Here is a 21,035-nt window from a genome sequence, read left to right on the forward strand (position 1 = left end):
AAGGGAGACAAGGAATATAGAGATAGACAGGGTGAGTGAGAGTGAGAGTGAGAATGAGAGAGAAAGTAAGGGAGTCGAGGAATATAGAGATAGACAGGGTGAGTGAGAGTGAGAGTGAGAGTGAGAGTGAGAGTGAGAGAGAGAGTGAGAGAGAGAAAGTGAAATAGAGAGTGAAACACAAACAGAGAGAAGAAGAAAGAAAGACAGAGAGAAAGAGAGAGAGCATGTGAGAGAAAACCAGAGAGAGAGAGAGAGAGAGAGAGAGAGAGAGAGAGTAAGGGAGACAAGGAATATAGAGATAGACAGGGTGAGTGAGAGTGAGAGTGAGAATGAGAGAGAGAGTAAGGGAGTCGAGGAATATAGAGATAGACAGGGTGAGTGAGAGTGAGAGAGAGAGAGAGAGCATGTGAGAGAAAACCTGAGAGAGAGAGAGATTGAGAGAGATATTTATAATCAATGCTAATATGATATTTCATATCTATGGTAATTACACGTACATATGAATATTAAATTTGTTGTATTATTACGTATAATTAATAAAAGACTGCTAGTAATATAATATAAAAGGGATGTTTTGTTGTTTGTCAAAAAAAATTTAAGACCACAAACAATACTATATTAATTTTATTGTCGCGGTTTATATAATTTTCCTTCGCGTCGGTTTCTTGCTATTTATAAAAATATACCAGCGAGAGGAAACGGGCCGAAAGAGTAAACGAGTGTTGATCAGTTCAATTTGTCACATGACACGCAGGCCAAAAACCACAACTGAAATTATTCAGTCAGCTAGTGTTTATTTAGTAGATTGGCCTTTTTGACTTGTAGCTTTGTTATTTTTCAACAGAACCATTTTGACAGGTGTGAACGACCACGACTCGAACTTGAATTTTTTAAATCAGTTTTGTGTTTGTGGCATAATCTATATCGACTGTCCCAACCTCATGGCCTGTAACTTTCTTCTTAACCAGATAGCTTGAATTCGCAATGTTCGCAACTTCCCGGTGTAAAGTATTTAATGCCTACCAGGTTAGCTGAAAGATCAAGTAGCCGATGGTATCGGGTTCAATAGCCCCTACGAAGAAGTGGGCAGCCGAAGCCGATTTCAAAGCCCTGACAACAACTGTCAGCAAGAAATGTGGACAAAAAACCCGGGAGCAACAAGTTAAAACCCCGTGTGTTTGTAATCGGCGGCATAATCAATTGAAATAATTATAATTTGGAGTGTCGGACTAGACAGCGTGGGGACCGGTACGGCGGTGGGCGTACTCTCACACCTTCGTACCTGGACCGACAACGCCAAATACGGAGCAGGGTTCAGGGCGTGGGCGCCGGTGGAGTTATCAACCGCGAAAGGAAGACATTCTGTCTGCCGAATCGGAGAATTTTAAAAGGCCACAGGATTTTTAGATACTTCTGATTTAATATAACTATAAAGGTGCTTATTTGAATTTCAATCACTTAGCCATTTAAAAAGGAAGGAAAAAGTCAGTAGGCCATTTGTTACATTGTATAACGTTAAAGATAAACACAATTGAATTCTCATTCTCCTCTTCTTCTTCATTCCTGTTTGTAGACTTATTTTATGTGTTTTTAAGGTGGTTTTTTTTAAAGAAACCCACAACAAATCAAACCGAATTATTGAATACATCGATTTCGGGGGCACCAGCCTCCCTCTTCAGTCTACATATTCAAAAATTACAGAATTACTTATTAAGAATATTTTTATCAATCTAATTTTCAACAAATCATAGTTTAATAGTAGAATTGCTGTAGTAGACACCTTCATCGTTTCAATTTTGGAAACGCATAAATAGCGATACAGAGAAGATTAGCTGGGCCCTGCGCAAGGATGGCACACAAAAAATCATCCCTACGTGTAGTACGTATAAACGTACGCAGTATAAACTTTACTCATTCAAAGTGGTAAAAAGTTAATCTACAATTTCTTTTTTTATATATAATTTTACATTATTTAATTTTATATTTACACATTTGGAAAAATTTAAACAAATACATTTTTTGTTAATTATTTTTTTAAACTATTATTTTATCACATTTACTTTTTTTACTTTAAATTTTAAATTCTGTTGCCAATTTTGGTACGTTTATAAAATGATTTTATATTGTTTACACATTTTATTTTTTCTTGTATGTTTGTATTGTTGTCTTCTAAATGTGGATATTTTCTATTAGTTATTATATTAGTTTGAAATCATTCTTTTCTATGATATTTTATCTAATTGTAAGATCTTAACGTCATCGGAATTAATTTTATGCTCAGTTTTGTTCCATGTTCTCTTAATCCAGTTTTTTCTTTTATTCTTTACATCTGTTTTGTTCACTCTTTTATACAGAAACTGTGTCGTTTTTCCAATTTTGCATAAGAATTGAAACTTCTAACGTGTATTGCACTGTTTTAGTTTTGTTACAGTCACTTTTATACTTTTTCACCATGTATCATCATGCTTTACGTCTGCATTCTAAGCTTAGTTTTATTAAGTGTATTAAATATTAATTAATTTTTTATGTCTATGCAAACACTGAGAAGCATTCAATAGCACAAAGGTAAATGTAGTAAGAAAAAATAACTGTTTTATGAGTTTCCAAAAATGAAACGGTGTCTCTTGCAGCAATTTTACCATTAAACTATCTTTTAATATGTTCATGAGTAATTATTTAATTTTTGAATATATAGACTGAAGAGGGGAGGAGGCTGATGCCCTAGACATCGATATCTTCAATGAAATGATGGATTGAATGTTTGTGGATTCCTTATAAAAGCAAAACTTAAAAACAAACACAATTGAAGTTCATAAGTATTGAAATTTTCAACAATTGTATCAATTATAAAGACTTTTCTGGTTAAAACAAAAATAAATTCTTAAATAAACTAAACATCACAAAACACCACGTATTTATAATCAAACGTAAAACCCTATTAACACCTATACTGAAATGTTGTTTGTATTTACAGTATTGCTTTGTTGTCCAATTTTTGTTTACAAACAAAACTTATCTCTGTTCACTTATTTTGTAAATAAACAAGCATTATTTCATTAAACGAGATAATTTAATAGCAATCAGCTTAAATACAAAGTACAATTATTGTTTTGGTGTAGAATCCTCTACTTATGCTTAATTACTCTCTCTATACACGGTTAGCTTTGATTTTAACCTAAGGTGGTATTTCGAATTCAAATAGATCCCAATTCCAGTTCATTCTTAAACACTCCAATAATTAATAAATATATGTAAGGAAGTTTTAGTTTAGAAACGGCCAATGCCGGATAACATCAAAACCTAAAAAACGAAATATACTTCGAATCTAAGACAAAAACGGAACGAACTACTAAACGACATAACAATTAACACCACTACTCGACATACACCACGATTGTCAAACCAATGTGGACTTATGGTGGTCGAACTTTGTCGAACTTCAATAGTCAGACAAGCATTCTAACCACAAATGCATCCAAATATTTAATCATAAGTTGAGGAGAAAGAGAGAGAGAGAGAGAGAGAGAGAGAGAGAGAGAGAGAGAGTGTGTGAGAGAGAGAAAGCGCCGGACAGACGAACAGATAGAAAGAGGAGAGGATCAGAGTGTGTGTGTGTGTGTGTGTGTGTGTGTGTGTGTGTGTGTGTGTGTGTGTGTGTGTGTGTGTGTGTGTGTGTGTGTGTGTGTGTGTGTGTGAATGGACACCATCTGACGAATGTCATTAACATAATGGTAACCAAAATATTTTTTTTAAATTAGGGTTACCTACTCTTCTGGAAGGTAAACTCGGGAATAACCTCAGTCTCAGTCTCAGAACTCAGTCCTCTTTTTTTTCTCACTGTACACAGCATCACCAATCTCAATTTGCGAACATGACGATTTTTTGATGCTGAACAAATGTTAAAAGAACTCAATCACAACACATAAGAAATGGTGTGCAATAGGGCATCAAAATGCCTATCGTGGTTGTTTCACCTCCCCCCAATCGCCCCCAAGCATCCCAAAAAAATCCTTAAGTTTTTGGGTTTGATTGTGGACCACATATCCCAAACACAATCGGAACATGAGAAAAATTGCTGAATATTCTTGGTTTCATTGGGTTTTAATTATTAGACTTTTGGAATACTGAAGATTTTATTATACCTGTTTGTTTGACTGTATGAAAATAGTTTTATGTGATTATTTTTTCACTGTTTTGAACTTGAAATTTTATTTCGAGAACACTATCAGGAGATTCGAAAAAAAGGCAAATTGACGATATTGTGATCAAGTGTAAGTTACTTCATTTAGTTGCTCATCTATTTTACGAGCACGTTATGTTTTTACGAACATAAATCGCGTACAAATGCCACATCAGTTACTATTAAACCACTTTCTAAGCAGCATGAATTGTTTTATTCTTGGTAACAAATTCAGACAAAAAGAAAAAAAGAATACTCAAATTATTAAATTGTACATCACTCTCAATATTTTGTTTAAAAAAGCATAAATCCGCAAATATCAATAGTGCTTATGTTGCCCCGAATAAATCTGATGAAAAACCCCTAGCTCAGAACCGACAACTCTTAAGAAAACAAACATTTATAGATCAGCTTTACTCGGATGAGGGTCTTTATGAATAGTCAGAAATCAAACGAATAGCGTAGTCACCATAACTTTAAAGTCGAACGGAGATATCTTTAGCTTACACATATAATTTTTAAAAAAATGTTTGATTATCTTTTAAGCTTCTTCTCAAACATGGTCGAGATATTTTAACAAGATTTCTGCGTTAACGTCTGATGAAATCAGTATTATGGATTTATTATTTCCGAAATGATTCAGACAGTTGACAAATACAATTTATAGGAAAAAGCGAGAGAAAGCAAGTTGAATCACGACGGAAGTGTTTCCGAATGTTTTGGTCGATTGTTAAGCCAGGAGTCATCTCGGTCGTCAACAAGTGCGACGCAGAAGAGGCCCGATTGGACTTGTTTTTATATTAATTACGCATCCAAGCTTATTCCTGGCTTTTGCACGACTGCTTCGACGAATACATCGTCGGCCACTCCCGACTTGTGGGAAATGAAGCGTGAAACGATAAATCATTGGAGCAAGCAAGGGGCGAAGGAAAAACGCGCTAAAGCTCGACACGTAGTTCCGCGGTTTTCGAGGATTCAGACAGAGAAATGGTCACCGTTTCGGATCCTTCGCCAGTTCAGTTTTAAGGAAGATTTTTCGAGTCGTTCAATTGTATCCTTGAAACCGAGAAATCCATTGTGCCCGGGATCAAGTCAAAACCCCCGTTTCAGTTGGCTGTCGCCGGAACTATGGACGCGTGCCCGACCCTGCACTAATTGCCGTCCATTTCAAAAGTTTCCTTTGAGCCTTTTGTGTAATTTTTCCTTCCTCCGCAACCCCATAGGAATAAATTAAGAAATGAGTCTGGTTCCAGTGTTATACCTTGTTAAAATATCGTTTCTATTTACACATGATCGTAAAATTAAGCAAGCCATGTTTACTACGAAGAATTATGACACTGAAACTTAATATCAAGATTATGGGTACAAAGCTTTTTAATAAAATAATGTCTCACAATAACTTTTTTAAACAATTAACACCTCTGTTAGCTAAAACTTTGCACCTGTTAGGCATACTGTTTATAAGGCTGTCACTAATTTCATAAGGAATTTCACTAAATGCATGTTGCAACGCTGCACTTCGTAAGGTGGCCTGGCTGCGGATGGTGATCGAAAAGCCTTCTCTGCAATGTATCCCACATGTGCTCAAATGGGATTGAGGTCTGCAGACAATGGGGGAAGAGTGGCAGATGAGAAATTCCCAGTTTTTCTAAACATTGATGAACAACTCGGCTCTATGAGGTCTGGAAATATCATCCAGAAATCGAAAATCCCTGAAAATGAGATCCCTAGTTTAAGGGATGTATCCCTCGATGATTTCTTGGACATTAAGGAATGCGGTGAGATAGCCTTCGACAGTATGGGGTCCAGTTCGTCCTCCAGTGTAAATCCCTGCCCAGACATTATGCCGCCTCCTCCAAACTGAACTTAAGTGAACGCGGACTGTGGCATTGTACGAATCGCCTTTCTCGGTAGACTGTTCCGCGCTGTTATCTCTGTTGACAAAGGTCCGGCAAAACATCTTGTACTCCATTTAGGCGGGCATTAGTGAAAGGGTTCTGTCTTACAGCAATGACAATATTTCAGTCCTCCCTTACCAATGAGCTGAGATCCACTACCAGGCCCCCTCTATTGGCACTTCCAGTTTCTCAAAATCGGGCCCGGGAAACTACGCTATGAGAAACGCCAAATGCCTTGCAATCTCCACTTGCTGGAGACCCTCAATGATTCATTCTCACAATAATATTGTACTTCTTGTTCAATATGTGTCTTTTCATGGTTAAAGAGAATGCAACTAGATTAAAATAGAGAAAAGACAAGAAAAGTGTGTTTGTTTACCAAATGCGTAATTTTCATGCTTATTATTCTTAAGTATATGGTTATTAAAAATGAGGATTAACATTTTTTTCATTTTTGTTTGTATTTTCTACTTTGTTTTATCCAACTAACAAGAATATATCGGTCAATTTAATTGAAATTAACAGAATTATAACTAATTACAAATGTCCCTATTCATTTTTGACAAGTTTACTATGGCATGTGTGATTAATAAGCTATTTTTCTCATTGTATACAGATATTAATATTTAAAGAAATTTTCAAACGAACTCTCACCCCGTCGTGATATAAATTTTAAATCTTACTAAATTTCACCCTGTTATATTTCAAACTGGTAGGATTTCGTGTAGAAATCGTTTTTAATATCGTATCCTCGCTTTCGTCTAAATGAAGAGCGCGTGTATATTGGGAGTGGCAGCTTTCGGTTTCATAATTCTCTTTCCGCTCCAATTTTAATGATCAAAAAACAACAATAAAACAATCTTTGACAACCTGAATCAATCGCATTGTACGAGTTGTACCTCGATTGAAATTGAAATTGAAATTTACAGTTAATTTTATACGGAAAAGGAGACGTTCTCTGGGAATTCGTTGAATTGAGGGTAAAGAGCCGGTTTTTGACATTTTCATTTTAATGCGTCAACCCGTGTAGTGTGGTCAACAAGAAGAACGTTAGACAACGGGTCAATGGCCAAATTGATCTAATCATATTAAGTCCGTATATTCTCGCTGTTTAGCCGCGTTCGACCATTAACCCAAAATCCAATTTGATTATTTTTTATGTTTATCCCGCAAGTTATCTCAGGCCTTTTCCTCCGAACTGGACGATCGTAATTAACGACGGTGGAGGATTGACAAAGACGGGCGCGTGCTCCGTCCAATTGACCCTGCTTGAACTAATTGTTCTTCATTGCTCACGGCGACCTTGCAGGGTTGAAACGCATCGTTTGAACATTAACCTCAGCAACAGCGAGGCAGTACCGTGAAATGTTTTTTGCCATGTTTATTCATAAGAGATTTTTGTTTTGGTCTATGTACAATGAGTCACAGCATGTTAATTATGGATACGGCTTTACAACATGGGCTAATATTCTAATTACAAGTCGCTTTGTGTTAGTCATACTTGTGGAAAATTTCGCAGAACCTTCCTACACAACCTACTCTCGTCTTAACATGAGAAATATTTCTATTGGGATTTTACCTGAGTCCAGGTGAGATTTTTATTCAATATTTTTCCTATTCAATCAGACAGTCATTGACGCAGTTGGCTTCTCTATAAAGAAAGCTTAAGTTTTATCAAAACCCGACATGAGATCTACTCTCAATTTCGTCCTATTTTCTGCCTTACGATTCTCCAGCGAAAGTGTAGCGGCGCACGAAAACACAATCACAGATCCAACTTTTTTTATAACAGTCCCTTGATCGTTTGTCATGTGGTACAGCATTTCGGCATATAACCGTCTCCAGTTGTAGTACTGCGAGTTATTTACAGATTGTCGTAACCATCTTGGCCCACCAAATCTCGCATATTTTAAATTCAACAATCGCTTTGTGGCATTTCTCCTTATTAATCAACTAACTGTTCAAATTGACTTGTTAAACTGTTCCTTGACCGTCTTCAGTCATTCTGGTCCACCAAGTTACACTGGTTGATCTGTGTATTTATCAAATTTGGTGAAATGACTCTATTTACTATCTCTGTATTATCGACAGTGGTCATAGAACTCATAACTATTCATCCAGCCTATTCTGCAAGCACGTTATGGTATTTCTGCGCATTATATCAACAGGTTCAAACTGTTTTTTAAACCGTTCCATCCTGGTCTGCCAAATTTCACTAATTGGTCTTATTTAGATTGGTGTTATTTAGACTGTCGTATCTTTTTTAAAATTTTGTGGAATCTGAACTGTCTTTTTTCTATCAGCATTGATCATAACCTCATACCTGTTCATACTGAGGTTTTAAGCTATTGGTCAATGATTGGTTACAAATCAACCTGGACAAGATGATACAAAACTAAACCTATTAACCTTGAAATATGCAGTCTTGCAGAGCAGAACTGAAAATATAGTGACTTAAGCTGTTGCCTGACCATCTCTGGTCATCCTAGTCCGTCAGATCTCGCTGGTTTTCTCTAATTGGGACATGTCGCCACTTTCAGTGGTTTGTCAGATTGGTTTTTAGACTGTCATGACGTTTTTAATTGTTACGAAATTACTATTTGTTTGTTCTATCGGTTTTTATTGGTTTCTATCGGTTATCTCCGGCTAGTCCTGGTAAATCTCCGTTTTATCCGATAAACTAATTTCAGCATTTCTCTGTCTTCAATGGTGGTCTGTGTGATAGTTTGAGAATCGTGTCCTTTGTTTTGTAATTTTGTCATCGTCGCTTTAGTCTTTGTTAGGTCGGTATTTTTAAGTGATTTATCTCAACGTATCTTGTTTTCTATTATATCCACTACATAAACATAGCTTTACAATCATAAAGACCGACTTGTTAAATTGTAGCGCGACTGTCCTTGGTTATCTTGGTCCGCCAAATCCTGCTGTGGTTTTTTCCCGGCACTCCCAAACTTAGTTGTTGATCCAATATTCTGCCGGTGATTTAATGGCTCGATGTCTCTCCTTGTCTCTTTACCTAAGTGATGATAAACTAAACTTTTTTAAAATAAAGAATTAGACGCTTTCCAGAACTCAAATATTTAATATTTTTATTATTCAGATTTTGACTTTTAAAACTAATTTAGCACATCTAGAACAATGAACTTCAAGAACACAACAAAAACATACATAGCTAAAAACTATAACAATGAAGTATAATATTTGTAAAAGACGTACGCTGGCTTACAAATCTTTAAGAACCTCTTTGCGAAATTGCTAACGAATTTCTTTTGGGATGGAAGATGTTAGGAGGCGTATCAATTTCACGGCTAGGAGGACATCCAGGGGGGTCACGGACCTTATGAAAGGAAAGGTGGCCATCTCGGCATTAAGGAGACGGTTTTTACGCCACCACCTCGTTTCCAAGTGCATTACCCCGTCCTGCCTTCGCCATGTACGGCGACGAGATATAAGAAGCAATTCTCGTTATGATACGTCGAAGCGAATTATTTAAAAGGCTGTAAATATTTATTGGGTTGTGTTTCACATCACTCCGGCCGAACGTGGTTTTAAAGTATAAAAGACGTCAGGAAAATTAAAAAGAAAAAATCTATGGCTAGTTGCACGCAAGTGGACTTCGTACAGGGGAAAACTTTCGTCTTAAATGTACGGTGGATAACTGTTGACACGTTTTACAAATCCGAACTTGAACTTGATGACATTCTAACGACGGGGCGTATGTGGGTTAACGAATGTTGATGAAATTCCTTCCTGGCCGACTGTCCGAGTCTTACACAAAAATGAAGTTGCAGAATTTTGAATATCAAATGCGTAAACAATAAAAGTAAAAATATGTGGGGTTTAGTGACCGTTAGTTAATGATTATTTGGAAATCATAAAATGAGGTCTGGTGTGACGTAGCTTTTAGAAAAACATTTTCATAAGCACACTTAACAATACAACAACATTTATACATCCCAGGTACTGAAGATGATCTCAATACAGATCGAAAGGTCGGCACGATAAAGAAAATGTTTTTCTAAAACCTCGACACCAGACCGCATTTCACGATTTCCAGATAATCAATAAAAGTAAAGATATTCCAAAATCTAAGGGTTGTCCAATAATCAATTCAGAAGAAAACATTAATTATTACTTTACCTTCCCCACCCCTTCAAAATCCAACGTATATAAACAGCAATATCTCACTGGCACTCTCAACACGACACACAATAATGACACAATTACGCAGAAAACACACACTTCGAGTGAGTAAACAAACACTTTGATTGGATCCTAATGTATTTGTTACATTTAAAAAATGTTTGTAAATCCCATGCCCTGAAGAAGATCTCAATAAAGATCGAAACGTTGGCGCGATAAAGAAAATGTTTTTCTGAAACCTACGTCACACCAGACCGCATCTCACGATTTCCAAATAGTCATAGACTAACGGTCACTAATAACCACACACTTAGATTAACAGTTTAATTAATTTAAATAACAATTAATCTTTAAAAACCTGTATTTTTTCATTATTTTAAAATATGTGTGGTGTTTAGTGACTGTTAGTCGATGATTGTTCGGAGATCGCGAGATGCGATCCGGTGTGACGTAGGTTTTAGAAAAACATTTTCTTTATTGTGCCAACGTTTCGATCTTCATTGACGATTATTAGACACGGAAAACAAACACTTTGAGCCCTGAAGATGATCTCAATAATAATCGAAAGTTGGCACGATAAAGAAAACGTTTTTCTAAAGCCTACGTCAAACCAGACCGCATCCCACGATCTCCGAATAATCGCTATCAGAAACGTCCAAACAACCAAATTATCATTTCTTATTAAATACAACAAAATTTTAAAATTATATGAATCACATATGTTCAGCTTATTTTTATATTTTAAATTTTCTGTTAAATTTTACAAGGTTTAAAATAATTAGGAAAAAGGGTATAAACATTTGGATACATGTAAACGTGGAAAAGGTTTAAGGCAAATGAAAAACGTTGAATAATAAACGCAAAAGCTTAAATAAAAATATAAAAAATTGAATGTTAAATACAAGTTGACTTCGTTTTAGAAGACTTGGACGCTGTTTAGCGTAGCAACTGATTATTATTACTGGTAATAAACTGAATATCAAAACGAAGTACGGAAAACATACTATCTTTTTAAAGTCCTTCCATGGAAGAAGTCCAATCCATCCGCTCGTTCAATCCGCTGTTCGTTGTTTGATGCAGTTTTTGGGTAAATTCGAACGTTCCTTATATTTTTAAGTTTTGGGAATATTCTAGTTTCAATAGCAAAATTATTTTCGTAGAAACCACGAGAAACGTTCTTGAATTTTTTATAATTCTGAGGCCTACCGAGTAACTGTGTTCCCCCAAAGATCGGCGTATTGTTAAATCTTTAAATGGAAACCGACCTCTTCGGTGTGATTTCATATTTTTGATGTTCTGAAAATGACAAGGTAATACAAAATCTTGTATAAAAACAGTCGGAGGTTTTCTATCTGTAAGGTACGATTAAATGATTCATCATATCATCATTTATGATTAGTACACCTCTAAATCAAGCTGGTCGAAAGAGTTACGTAAATGCCATGCGTAACCTTCATCTTAGCCGTTGATTTGCAATCACGCCAACTCGGTCGCAACCGCATGCCAGCCGGTGAAAAGACACCTACGTAGACTAACTGAATAAAGAAAGTAAGAATGCAAGTAAAGCCAATAAAGCCAACAGAAATGAAATCCGTGAAATAGAAATAAATGTTTACTAATTAATTAATTAGCCTAATTTATTCAAATCGAATGAGATTGCCATCCCTGAACTTGGATAATTTGATTTTACGCAATCACTGTCGGACAAGCAAACCAAGATCTTTTCGATTATTTGGGTATTGTTTTTAGGTTATATACGTAATAATATATAACATCATTTATTACAGTCAATTTTTAAGTAAAAAATAAAATAAAATAAAATCCACTAGACCTCCTCACACTGCCGTAAAACAGCTCTAATTCGACGTAATTTACGGATAAAAAGTTTTTATTATTACTTTCGTTTATGATTAAAGAACAGTGATATTAAAAGTTCAAATCTGAATAGATTGTAAATTGTAATTAAACAATTAGAAAAAGAGCCAGAAGGTTAAGTCCCGTACCGAGATACGACCTTACACTTTACCAATAAACTGGGAAGAGATTGTAAAAATTGATTGCAAGGAATAAAAGATTTAACGGGAAGCGTATCAATTCCTCGTTAACTTCTCGGACTTTTAGCCAAATAAGCTTCGTATAAAGATTCCTTATGAAAGTGATACAAATATTCCACGGGGTAAAACATCTGACATTTTTCTTTTTAAGTACATGGAGGTTTTCCTTATACGTTGAAAACGTAGAAAACTTTTCTCCTTTGTGTTGAATTGATCAGCAATTATTGCTTTCGTGTTCGATCATCCCTGGTCTGTCCGACGCGTGTCGGCATTTCTCAATCTTCAATGGTTGGTCTGTGTGATATTTTATAAGTCGTGCTTCGTTTTAGTTTTTTTTTCTTTTTATCAACCGACCGGAACTAACATCGAAACACCTAGATTACGAAAAAACAAAGACGAGGCCGACACATATTTTTTTTACATCACTTGTACAATTACAATGTACTATTACAAAAAAGATACGGCTGACAAAATAACGAACAGAATTTTGTACAAAAATTAAAGCCGATTAGATTAAGATAACTTGGTCCTCATACTACCGTGTACAGGTGAGCTGCTTTAAGCACAGATAATCACCCCACTTTATTCAAGTCTTTTGATCTTTGAAATATTGGGCTTTTTGAAACAACTATCTAGTTATTTTTAAATAAATAATTTGTTTGTAGCCTGTCTATCAAAATAGGCACGGAGGTCACATGTTAAGAGAAACCAGCTCAATCTCTAGGCCATCTTCGTTTACGGCAACGTGTGCGGCTTCTCTGGTTGGGAATAGGTGGATATGTCTTGGGCAGTTGGGTTAGCGTGGATGGCCAACTTGGTGGGAAACGTTTGAAATGGGGTAGTGGCGTATTAAGTTTTGAAAGTTTATCTAAGGAAGAATAAGGTGCTCTGGAGATTGGAAGCTCACAGTCCCACTCCGTACGTCCAGAATGACAGCAGAGTTGAGTTTTGGTCAAAACAGTTTTCGGTCCTAAATGTCTTTTAGTTGTCGAAGATTTCTGTTAAATTGCTGCCTCTTCAGTATTGTGTGTCGAGTCCACATCCATGTCTAGATTTAGTCCTACATATCTGACTTGAGTGAATGTATGTAGCACCTTGGTGTTGATTTTTTCCTCATTCAATCCTTTCTTCAACTTTTTGTACCAGTATTTGCCTGGTTTAATTTAATTAATTTTAATCTAACTTCTGTATTCTTGTCTTAGGTGTGCTTTACTCCATTTTAGCAGCTATCCGTACAGTGCCATCACAAGGTATCTGATAAAATTACGTGTCATTATTGCACTGCCATTCAAAGAAATTGTCTTTCCTGGACGTGGTATTAGTAAAGTTTACAAAGTTAAGTTTTATTCGTGATCTCCTGTTACTGTTCTCTCACATCTGTTCCTTTGTAGCTGTCCTATAGAATTGTGGGGAGGGGGTGGAAACACAGTATAATTTGTTGTGACATTGTTTCCTTGGGATAGATATCTTGGGTAACAGGAAGAGGACGGGACTTAGGACTCTCCATTGAGTACACCTGCTTTTACGCCGAGTAATTAATACCTTGCTTAACTCTGAACAATCTTTCTGGTGCGAAAAAAGTTATATGCAGTTTAAACCTTCACGCTAGATTTTTTCCTCCAAGGTTTACTAAAATGTAATCACAATATGTCATAATATTTAGCTTTACTTTATCAAGCTTTACACTTGAAATAAGCCTAAAGTCTGTCAGATACATAGCAGCGTAAACATTTTAAAACGAGATTGTAGAAAAGGGGCGACGAAATTAGGGAGATGGAAGAATAAAAAGATCAAAAGAGGAAAGCGTCTTTGAAAGACAATGGCTGATTGGGCCGGATGCCCGTCCTCTTCTCTGCTCTACTTAACCGTCTGAGCGAGCATTCCCAGTTTTGTCCTGGGTTTTCTTCCCTCAAAGTGCCCTTTTAAGTCCGTCTCACCCCACATCCATGGGCGTACTCCCGCAAGATCAGGAAACAAACTCAGGAAGCGGAAGTCACGCACCGCGACCCACCACCGCCCCGGCACCAAAACACGTACGGAAATAACCAGCCCTCGTTTCAAACCATTTTTCCAACCCCTCCGACTAAACGTGACAAATTACAACCCGACCCGGCTTCTATTAATAATCATAAAGGAAAACCAAGCACAATAACACCTGTAACAGATAATTTATTCCCAGTGGGAGCTTTTCAACTCTGAGGATATTACAGCGGCTCCGGCTCGTAACTAACTGTAGTTTACAACTTCTGGAAGTTGGTATATTTTGAAACTCGGAAACTCATTTAGGTTACCACAACAACCATATTTCCTCTATTAACATTCGGCCGTTGAAAGACACTGGAACTGATTATATTTCTAAGGTTATACTTCTAAGGAATTCCAAGTTCTGTTGCTTCCTCGCTCTGAAAAATATACCGGCCGAATAACACGGAGAATAATTTTAGTTGAACAACTTCCTGTCAGTTCGACGGTTCGTTATCATTCCTTACCGATCCTACATCTCCATCAGCGAAATCATTGCCCACTCAGCATATTTATCTTGAAAACGAGTTATCAAAAATCAATAAAGCCGGAGAAAATATTAAGAGACACTTCCTAGGAATGACTATAATTGCTATACGTTTCTCATAAAAACTAGTCGTAAAAGTCAACCATTAAACACCGTTTATTAACAAATAAAATCCTAAAGAATAAATAATACAAGAAATAACTAATTACGTTCTATAATTCAAAAAGCGATAATCGTGTTGTTTTTAAGTCGAGATGTTTTGTAACGCAGCTGTCGGCACTAACATGGTCTGGGATCTGCCAACTGGTGCAAGTATGTTATTTGGTAAACGCAAAATAAACAGAAAAGTAGAAACAAGTTAGATTAAAAAGGATAGATCAACAATCAAAAGTAGGATATCAATTCGATTTCATCAAGACACTTTTGTACAAAAATAATCTATCAAGCCTTTTTGCAAAACTAAATTATTAATCTGTATTAATCACGAATAGGAATTTACCAACACATACTCAAAAACCTATAAATAAACAACCTGAACACGTTAGTATATGGCAAATGAAATTATCAAAAGGTCAGTCAATTATGGTCTTCGTCTTAATACCACAGTATGTCAGAGATACGAGAAGACTAGAAACAGGAGGTGATGGCGCGTTTTGGCGATGGACTGTCCTATGAACGGTAGCGGATTGTGCATAAAGCGCGCTTTTATACAGCGCAGAGTGCCGAAGCCATGCTGGAAGCGGGAAAACGATTGATCATTCTCAAGGAAAATGAGCCGCAAGGCGAGTTTATGAAAATAGTGGAAGAACAACTGGGAATGCCATACCCAACGGCAGGCAGGTTAATGAAGCCGCCAGCACTCCAATCAAAGTCATCAGCGCTGATAAGTTTGGGAAAAACCAAACTCAACGAGCTGATGCTGGAAGACGACGAAGATCTTGCCCAACTCGCCGAGGCGGCACTATTGTCGGTCTTACACTGGATGAGGTCGACCGCATCATCATCATCATTCAGGGAGATCGGCGGCTTTTCGTAAAGATGAAGCGGCGCTAAAACGTAGCCAGCAATTGGTAGAAGAACTCGATACAACGATTGCTTCTAAATAAATCTAAACGAAAAGAAATGGCCAAACTATAGACGAAGACTAGGGGAGAAAATCTTTCGACTCCACCAATATAAACAATTTACTTTACTGAAAAGAGTTTCCTCTTCTTTTAACTTTTATTTGCAAAACAGTTTGTTCATAAGCACAACCAGGCAATGGAAAATAATAGTAATAATAAATCTCTATTTGCAAGAATGTACATTACTTATAAATTTAAACAAAAAAATAATATTTTGAGTATATCCCTGCCTGCTGTTAGAAAGCAAGTTTTTGGAGATCATCAGAGAAATAAACAGAATATATCTTTACAAAAGCATAATGAAAAACAAACATAATACAACATAAACGTGCAGCATGGAAAAAACCAAATTAACTCTTGGCTTTAAAATATCTTAACTACAATTGAAAAAATTTGAAATACTACATTTTTTGCCTTCTTTATACCTTTGGAAATTTTGAATAATGATCCTCTCTTTATAAAAAAAAAACTAAGTGCCATATTTAATAAAAAATTATAATATTGCTTAATTTTTACATCGTAAAAATGTGAGTTATCCAATAAATTGTGTCTTGTGTTATATACACTAATGTAACTTCTTACAAAATTATTTTCATATCTATATATTAACATGAACATTTCAGAAAGATTTGGTATAGAATCATTACTTTAAATTCTCTGTACAATTTTTTCGTTTACGTAAAATAATTTTAAGAAGTGAGTTTATATTTACATTCAGAGTCTTAGTGTAGCATTTATTAGTACCTACCAAGGAAACAATTCCTTAGGCTATTATGGATGTTGCAAGAGAAGATATTGCCCTTAAAAGTTCAATTTTCAAAAAGTTGCGTAAAATTCCCAATTTATAAAACAGCTTTCTCAGACGGGAAACCAAAGAATCAATATGCAAATTAAATTTCAAATTTGAGTACAATGACACACTAAAATATCTAACACTGGAGGCATAAGGGGTACACAAACAACAACAACACACACTATTATCATCAACAAGTATCAAAAACAAATTTTAAATCATTAGCATTTATTATCTTTTTTAATGAAAAGTGTAATAAATTACCCCCATTATATTTCGTGGTACGATTGACCAAATAACTTCTTTCAATTAATTAATTTTTATGTAAGGTATTGGTTGAAATTAAAGTTAGTGTCACCTGCGGGATTCGAACCCACGACTTCGGCTCAATACCCCGCTGCTCTGACCACTTGAGCTATAGTGACTTCGATACACTCGGAACCTTCTTCACTTCACTTTCTTTTCAACCAATGCCTTACATAAAGATTAATTAATTGAAAGAAGTTATTTGGTCAATCGGACCACGAAATGTAATGGATTTAATAAATAAAACGAAGTATATCTTCGCTAAAGCTCTCCGTGGCCAAAAAGAGGAAAAATTCGAAAGGTAGGTTGGGATGGGGAGTTTGTGTCGAGTGTGAATCGAAGTCTCTATAGTGTGGACAGAGCAGCGGCGAATTGAGCCGAAGTTCGTGGGTTCGAATCCCGCTCGTGACACTAACTTTTTCATTTCAACCAATACCTTACATAAAGATTAATTAATTGTAATAAATTACATTTTTTTGTGTTTAAAAGTAGAAAGTTTGAGTTTAACCAAAAATTAATAATATTTTAAGTTGTTTGTAAAGTGTTTTTTAAGGTACTCAGAACCATTCCATCAGATCCATTTATTGAAGATTGCGTTATCGGGGGCGATCGATATCTTCAATGAATAGATAAAATGGAATGGTTGTGAGTTCCTTAAAAAAACAACTTAAATACAAGTTAAAATAAATGAAAACCAAGGAATAAAGAAAAGGAAAGTAAATAATAATAATAGGCTTTAAAACGCATTCTCGGCGTTTTAGCATGGAAATATTTACCGTGTAATGATTAGTACATTTTAAAACAGTCGGCACTGAAGTGATCCTGTTCCCGGCAGTAACACCTGAGCACGCAAAAGGAAAGCGTGATAATTCAATTTGGACAAAAGAGTGTCTAATCCTCCGGGACGAGGCACGGTAATTACAACGCATCAAATCGCGGAAAGCCTTTCAAAACGTTCTTCCCTCTTTGAATTGAATTGAAGATTGAAGGATTCAAAACGTACCCATCCACAACTTTCACATTTCCTCTATTAATTAAGATTGCGGAGGTGAAGAGAGAAACTATAATTGCTTATTGTCTCGGCGGAATCCGCTTTAACACGTTTTAAAACTAAAAAACAAGAAAAATGTGTTTTACCACATGCATTTGAAGCCAAATACGAAAAACTAAATAATCTCAGATCATCTTTAACCTTGAACTCCTGAGGGTCATATTTAATTATTTAGGGTCATTATTAACAACCTGCCATATATTGTAAAACAGGTTAGTTTTAGCTTTCGTATGGCATTCTGATATATTTAAACCCAATTAAATATAAAACATATGCTAAAGATTGCGTGACGCAGAAAAGAAACCATGTTACGTACGAACACTAATAGAACGGCCATAAATAAATTCGTCACATCAACTTTAAAGCATGGGAAACAATAAGTCTAAATTGTGAATCTATTTTGTTTAAAAAAGTTAAGTTTATTAAAAATTCTCACTTAGATATTCTTACCCAAGACGTGTCACTTTCATGGAGATACATTAATTAAATCTGTCCGTTATGGTCTGATACTAAAGGACAGTAGTGAAACAGTTTTTATCCAATTATAAAACAATATATGCCAAGTGTTTTCTGGGTCGAGTCATTTGATCCATGATGCTGACCAATCGAACTGAACTACTTTACCAAGAATATTCGCCATCTTCAGTGTTTTCGCCTTGCTCAGTTGTTATCCCTGACTAGTCACTGACGATGTTGACAAGCGAGCGAAAGCAAATAGAAATGATCGGAATCGACCAGTTAATGGTGTGTGCAATGAAAAAAAAAAAGACAAATACACGAAACAACATACGCATGGATATATTCACCTCTCTGATAGGCGACCAAACGGGTTGAACTGTTGGCAATGTACAAAGCTGTAGAGTGATGTCTATGATATCCCAGAGTACGTACGAAGTTTGCTGAAAATCAAGTAACAATCGAAACTTAAAATCATCCAATATATCACCAAGCTAAGTGAAGGTTTTGCAATGGTACAAGCTCTTAGGCCCAAAACAACCGATTTAGCCAAAACAGTCTTTTTTGGGAGGATGAGATGCTACCCCAGGCTGTTTGAAGCAAACCGGGATGACCATTTAGCTTAGGTTCAAGAGGGGATAAACCAAAGTCAAAGATTTTGTTTGCCTCAATCTGCTCCGGGCACAATCTGTCATTGCCTGGTGTTGTTTCGTGAATCCTGGTGGTTAAGTAGCATACAACACATATTTGTCCAAGTCCCATGCCTCTATTTTTATAGAATGACCAGCAGCTGCTATTGAAAACATTGCGGACCCAATGATTCATTTTCTGCTGATCAGAACAAAGCCAAGGGGGCCAGAAACCCCTTCATTGACATTTTTAAAGGTTTATTTTGAGAAAAAGATAAATAAATTGTCAGAAGCGAGAAAAAACGTAAGGCAATTGGAAGAAATGTATGATTAACCCTTTCAAACAATCCAATGATACACCAGTTCATCAGAAATTACGTTGTCAATCAATTATGGCGCCAGTACATCAAAATATAATATGGATTCATAAATATATTATAAGGTATTATACTTGTCACATAATCAGACCGTACCCCCTGAAAAGGAGTCTTTACTACCATGGTTCACAAATGGCTAAACATTTTTTGCGTGCAGTGTGGTTTGACATTGTTACAGTCATATTCAGTCTCAATCAAACCTTTTGTTTCGGTTTTAGATTCCGGTGTGTTTTGGGCCTTTGGGTAACTTAATGAATAACATGGCCAATAAGAGTATGAAGAGGCAGCACAAGTAGAACAATTGGTTGCAACTGAATTCTCCCAGTAGCTAATAAGTTTCTGATAGGTGACTTATGAAAATATCACAACACAATGAAGCAGCGAATTACACGAGAGAGCATATAAATAAAAATTTACTCACCATCAACGATGTCTCAAAAAACTTACAAAGCCAAAGTTATGACAGCGCAAAAGTCCCACTTCTTAGTTAGGTCGTTTCCTATCATTTGGTCTGCCTATTCTCTATGTTTTGGTCTGACGTTTTTGGCTTCTTGTCACCTTCCAAGGTGAGTCTGCGAATGATCGGAAACGACCCAACTTCAGGGTTATCACACAGCAGATCCCAAGAGGAAATCTCCCCCTCTCCAAAAAAAATCGTCTTTTAGACAAGCTTGAGGCGAAATATTTACGGACTTTTATGTCCCGTATGGTCATTCTCCTCGACAAAGCTACACCCTTTGAATAAGCAATGACAGATCATGCATTCAGAGAGCAAGAGACCGTTTTGCATATCAATTATGCATCCGAAGCATCCTTTTTACTTTTACTGTTCCTCAACGCGCACCTCTCACTAAATAGTAAATAGAAAAAGACACAAGGTAAAGCAAATTATGCAATTCTCTCTAAACCCAAACTTGGGGCAGCAGGAAATTTTACAAGTGTCAGCATTTTTATGGAATCTTCTTCACGGTTCTTATTCGAACTTATCAGGATTAAAATTAACGACTCCAACCGTTCGATTTATTGTTTGGAGTAGAGTATAGAAGAGTGGCTTTGATTGCTATTGGAACAATGCCCGCATTATCTGATTACTTCGCAGAACTTGATTGTACCGCGTTCTAATTAGGATTCCATTGCGAAATGTCTATGATATGACGAGGGGTTAAAAAAAATTGTAACTGAGACATTGGATAATTTCCGAAAAAATTACAATGACGGGGCGAAATGGGCGGAAAGGAAGTGATGGATGCTTTAAAAAGGACGATCTATGGAGCCGATACACGGGTGTAACCTATCCTCATCCACTGCCGGTCAATCTCGACTACAAAGCTGGACGTGTGCGCTTCTCAACATTAGCCATTTTTAAAATAATTAAAATATCAACGGAAAGAAAATGTTTTAGAAGATTTTTTAACATTGTTCGCCTTGGAACATTCACAGTTATTACAAAAAAAAAAAAATGGTCATTTTGTGTGAAAATCTAAAAATCAAGTCTGTTGAGGGAGGTCTTGGAGG

The 21,035-nt window shown here is 36.2% G+C and overlaps 1 protein-coding gene across 3 annotated transcripts in view; it reads right to left on the reverse strand.

The window, feature by feature from the left end:
• Nucleotides 1–21,035, reverse strand: part of LOC106667900 — an 83,581-nt gene that overhangs the window by 38,533 nt on the left and 24,013 nt on the right. The gene's annotated exons all lie outside the window — the stretch shown is intronic.

The sequence above is a fragment of the Cimex lectularius genome, unplaced genomic scaffold (assembly GCF_000648675.2).
Source record: "Cimex lectularius strain Harlan isolate CLEC.00 unplaced genomic scaffold, Clec_2.1 scaffold281, whole genome shotgun sequence".
NCBI lineage: Eukaryota > Metazoa > Arthropoda > Insecta > Hemiptera > Cimicidae > Cimex > Cimex lectularius.